The following is a 5,214-nucleotide window of genomic DNA, read 5'->3' as shown; positions in this document are numbered from 1 at the left end:
TGCTCTTGTTTTCTGCTGTTATGCATTAGTGGTCATAGCTCTTTTAGGAGATCATGTTTCTTAAGTGATGTGGAGTTTGGATGGTGTCTCTTCACGGTCTTCAGTTACGTTCTCCTTGGTGTGGCTTTTGGTTATGTTCCCTCTACCTTGAAGCTTTTGGGTCCTCCTTGTGGTGATCTCTGGTAATGTTTTGCTGTTCTTCCTTGTTTTGTAGCTTATTTTTAAATCTTTATAAAATAAATTGGTTTATGAATCATAATAAATGATTAATAAGCCTTTATAAATTATTTTATGGTTTTTTTTTTAATTTTAAATTACCAAATTCTTTGCATATGTGCAGTTCTCAACTATTGTTTACATGAAATCAAATATTTCTATTTAAAAGTACACTGATGCTCGTTTACAGTTAATACACACAATTCAGATGCAACAAAAAAAGAGAGATAGAGATTGACAGAAACATTATAACTATTTATAAATCATTTATAATTGTTTTTAAATCATGAGTAGATAGATAAAATCATAAGCTTTAAGATATTAGCTCATTGATTAACAAAGAAGACACTGAAAGACTCCATTGTGCATTGCCAAAATGTAAAGTCCGTGAGTTTGTGAATAATGGACAGTTCCTCTTCTTGGTAAGGTGCTCACATCTTCTGCATGTTTGAATCAAATGTTGTATTTATTTTACTAATCTACAGCACGATTGATCTACATATGTTAGGAAGATGGGGGTAGATATGGCGACTATTCTTAAGATTGCATATTATTATTGACGTGGGAAGAAACCTGATTACATTTATGATTACACTTTGTCTACTCTCTTTGAGCTCAAAGAATTTAAACAATCACAAAGGTAAGTGAGTTCAGAGCTTTAACTAAAACAAAACATTTTGCTTCTGTTACTGTAAGAAAAAACGGAGGTATTATTATCTTTCAGGACTTTATAAAATATTGTTAATCATTTATAGACGTTTAAAAGGTCTATAAATCACTTTTAAATGATAATAAATAATATATATGTTTGTAAAAATCTACAAATCATTTGTAAATATTTAAAAATTATTTATAAATAATTTATAACGGTTTATAAACCATATATAAGGGTTTATAAATCTTTTATAAAATATTATAAATCATTTATAAGAGTTTATAAAGAAATTTATTAGTTTTTATAAGAAAATTTATAGATTATATATAACGGTTTATAAATATTTTATTAAGACAATTATAAGATTTTATAAAAAAATTTATAGATCATATATAAGGATTTATAAAACCATTTATGAGGTTCATAAATCTATTTATAATTGGTTATCAAAACAATTTATAAGGCTTTCTAAATATCTTTTAAAGTATAATTCATTTATAAGAGTTTATGAAATCAGTCTATAAGGATATGTATAACAAACCTGAACTTAGTTTTCTATAAGGCTATACAAAGATTATAAATAATTTATAAATGTTTTTGAATCATTTATGAAGATTTATAAATCATTTATAAATTATTTTTAACTTATTTATAAGGGTTTATAAATCATTTATAAAAATATATTTATAATTTGATTTATAATGGCTCATAAGTTGATGTTTCTAAAATCGCTCAAAAAGACTATGCACACAAAAAAAGCTTTGCAAAACATATACTTTTGTATCATCCCATGTGAGAAAAGTTATGTGAAAATCTCAATGCATGTTTCCATGCATTTAAACACAATCCTCCGTACGACCATAAGATAAATTAACTATAACTCCGTTATCAATATTTTGTTCTAAAAAGATAACACATAAGCACTTTCTAGTTTCTTTGGCATTAGTGCAAAGCCAATATGAGCACACGACAAACATTTATAACATTTATAAATCATTTTATGGACACTTACAAATCGATTTAAAACCATTATAAATCAATTCATAAACGCTTATAAATAAGTACATATAACTTTTATAAATTAGTTCATAAGCCCTTATAAACCGGTTCACAAACCCTAATAAACATTCATAAACCTTTATACTCGTTTATGATTTATAAGCCTTTCTAAATATTTATAACTAATTTATATACTCTTATAAAATTATTTATAAATTATTATAACTGAATTCTAAGCTCTTATAAATGAATTATAAATATTTATAAACCCTTATAAAATAATTTATAAACTCTCATAACTAATTTATAACTCTTATAAATTAATTATAAACATTTATCAACTCTTATAATATTATTTATAAACACTTATAAAATTATTAATGAGCACTTGTAAATGATTTATAAGACTTACTAGATCATTTAAATTTTTTCAAAGGATTATAAATTATTTATAAGACTCATTTTTAATATTTATAATTGATTTATAAATTATTACAAAATGATGTATAAACATTTATAGCTGAGTATTAAAATATTTTAAATGATTTAAATCTCTTATAAATAATTTATAAGCCTTTACAAATTGTTATAGCTAATAAACCCTTACAAATTGATTTATGAATCTTGAGAAATGATTTATAAACCTTTATAAATAATTTTATGGTTTCTTTTGAATTTAAATTACCCACATCCCTCGCATATGTGCAATTCCCAGCTATTCTGTACTTGAAATCAAACATTTCTAGTTCTACTTTCAAGTAAATGGATGCTCGTTATTATATCTCTGATAATCAAAATGATTGGTTCATAACCTAAAAATATATTAGATTATGCACCAAAAAACTCTTTCATAAAGAAGCATATGAATACAATAACTACTAGATATTCCAAGGCCACATGTTCCAGTGCATAACCGGCACTATGAATAGGTCTAAACCTTGAGTTTGACAGCTACAGAAGGCACATTGTTGAACTAGGACTGAACCGGACGCACCCAGTTCGTGGACGGACCAAGCAAACTACAAATTCTCTTTCCAGTGATAAGCATCATCAGTAATGTAGTTTCTTAGAGTATGGTTTCTTATAGATAAGCTTGGTACTGAAGGATAGTGACCAACATAGAAACAACTTCAACTATATGCTTGCCTTTGTTCAACATCACACAGCTAGCCCTGCAAAATATTCAAACTCCATAGTTAGACAAAGAAATGTTTAGCAGGATCATGTTTACTTTTGGTGAAAAAGCAAAAGCACGGTATCTACCAGTTGAACACCAAACACATGCATTTCTATTACTTCCTGGTAGCATTAAATAAATGAATACATGTCAGAAAAGAGCACAAAGATCAAAATGAAGTCATGACGCAATTAGCACAACATACAATCTAGTTCCAACCAAGTCTCTCGCAACAACAATGAAAGCATCCACTAGTGTCTTGACAATGCAGCTGAAATTTCTATTGTCCTGAATAGTCTCAGAAACTTAGTACTTGGTCCTATAAGCATTCATCATAGTAACTGTCAATCATAAGTACTTGCTTCCGAGTTCTTCCCTGGGACTTACTTAAGACACCGCATAAGCAATCTGAATACCGGCAGTGCTTCATGACGGCATGAGGAACGACTATGTGTATCACATACCCTCACAAACGGATGATTCTCGGTCGAATTGAACTTCCAATCCCCATGTTTCTGTTCGTAACCGATAAGAATCAAAAACCCTTCGAGTGCAGATTGGAGCTCGAGCAAACCGCGGGAGAGTTCCAGAACGGAGTCTGATACTAAACTGCATAGCTCATGAACGGATTGATCGACAATGGTGATAGATTCTGAAAACCATTTGAGGTTGTAGTCCTCGTCAAATCTCGCCGGAGAACTAGCCAGAGAATTCGTCAACGTCGTCAAATCTCGCCGGAAAACTCGCTATCGTCGTCGAATCTCGCCAGAGTACTCTTCAGAATTGGCCAATCTCGTCGGCTTTGATCATCGGATATATTCAATTTCGTGGATCTGAGATCTGAAGAAATCCTAGGAAAAAAAGTAGTTTTAGATTTAATTAGCTAAGGGTAAAGAGGTACTTTGCAAATTAAAATTTTAATGGTAAAATTGTTTAAGGTAGAAATGAAAAGTGATATCTTCAAAGTGTTATTTTTGACAATTTCCCATGAATTTATGCTATTAAAAAAATTGGAAGTCTATTACGTTATATTAATCTATCTTATTAAAGCAGAAGTACTTCAAACTTTTGTTTGGCAACATAGATAGTAGTTAAAAAAATAGTGTTGTTTGGAAATATGGATAACAGTATGTTATGTAAAAAAGGTAATGAATTTATGCTATTAAAAAAATTGGAAGTCCATTACGTTGTATTAAAAAGTAATGAGTTTATGTTACTTGATATACATATTCAAATCAAAATAATAATTTAAAATTGATTTATATCTAAAATTCATTCAAACATGTACATATATTCAAAATTTGATTTTTACTAACATATTTTTCAATAACCATTATAAAAATGTTTTCAATATATATAAGAAAAATACAATACAAAGCCCAATTTCAAACACCAACTTAAATTATGGCTTTTATATTTCACATTGAAATTTAAAAATATAATATATGTGATTATTTATATGATTGTACCAATAAAATACTATTAATTATAAGATTACTTATTTGATGGTACATATAAAATATGATTAATTATATGATAACACATATTTTTGTAACCTATGATGACACATATAGGATATATAGTAGTGATTAGGGGTGGGCATTCGGGTTAGTTTTCGGGTCTATTAGGGATTTCGTGTTCGGTTCAGATCTTTAAGGATTCGGTTCGGATTTGGATAGTGAATTTAAATTATTTTAAAAAATTTAAAATTTATTATATGCTTTAATTTTTAAAAAATATATAAACAATATAATATATTACATATAAATTTGAATAACATATGTCAGAGTACCTAACATAACATATAAATTGGTTTGGTTTAAATATTTGGGTAGATAATTAATAATTATTTAAGTATTTTTGGAGTTTTGAATATATTTTAACTATTTTAGATATTTACATTTGATTGTTTGTATATATTTTCAAGTATTTAAACGAACTTAAAAGTATCATATTTATTCTGGATGTTTTTATATATATTAAATCTAAAAATAATTAATATGTATAAGTATATAAATCTATTTTGGATACCCAAAATACTTCGGTTCGGGTCAAATTAGGTTTCAGTTCTTCAAGTACCAAAATTTTGAATAATTCGGATATTTAATCAATTTCGGTTCGGATTTTGTATTACTTATTCGGATTGGGATCGGTTTGGTTTTTCGAA

General features: G+C 27.7%; 1 long non-coding RNA gene across 1 annotated transcript; it reads right to left on the bottom strand.

Annotated features, from left to right (window-relative positions):
* Positions 1 to 2,658: 2,658 nt before the first annotated feature.
* LOC125585385 lies at positions 2,659 to 4,261 on the bottom strand. Its single transcript, XR_007322310.1, has 2 exons — positions 3,435 to 4,261; positions 2,659 to 3,042 (listed from the first exon to the last, which is right to left on the bottom strand). It is a non-coding gene; the product is annotated as an uncharacterized LOC125585385 (long non-coding RNA).
* Positions 4,262 to 5,214: the final 953 nt, after the last annotated feature.

Source organism: Brassica napus, chromosome C4, assembly GCF_020379485.1.
Source record: "Brassica napus cultivar Da-Ae chromosome C4, Da-Ae, whole genome shotgun sequence".
In the NCBI taxonomy this organism is placed as follows: domain Eukaryota; kingdom Viridiplantae; phylum Streptophyta; class Magnoliopsida; order Brassicales; family Brassicaceae; genus Brassica; species Brassica napus.
Note: the sequence above shows the minus strand (reverse complement) of the source record. Positions and strands in the feature narration are given on the sequence as shown.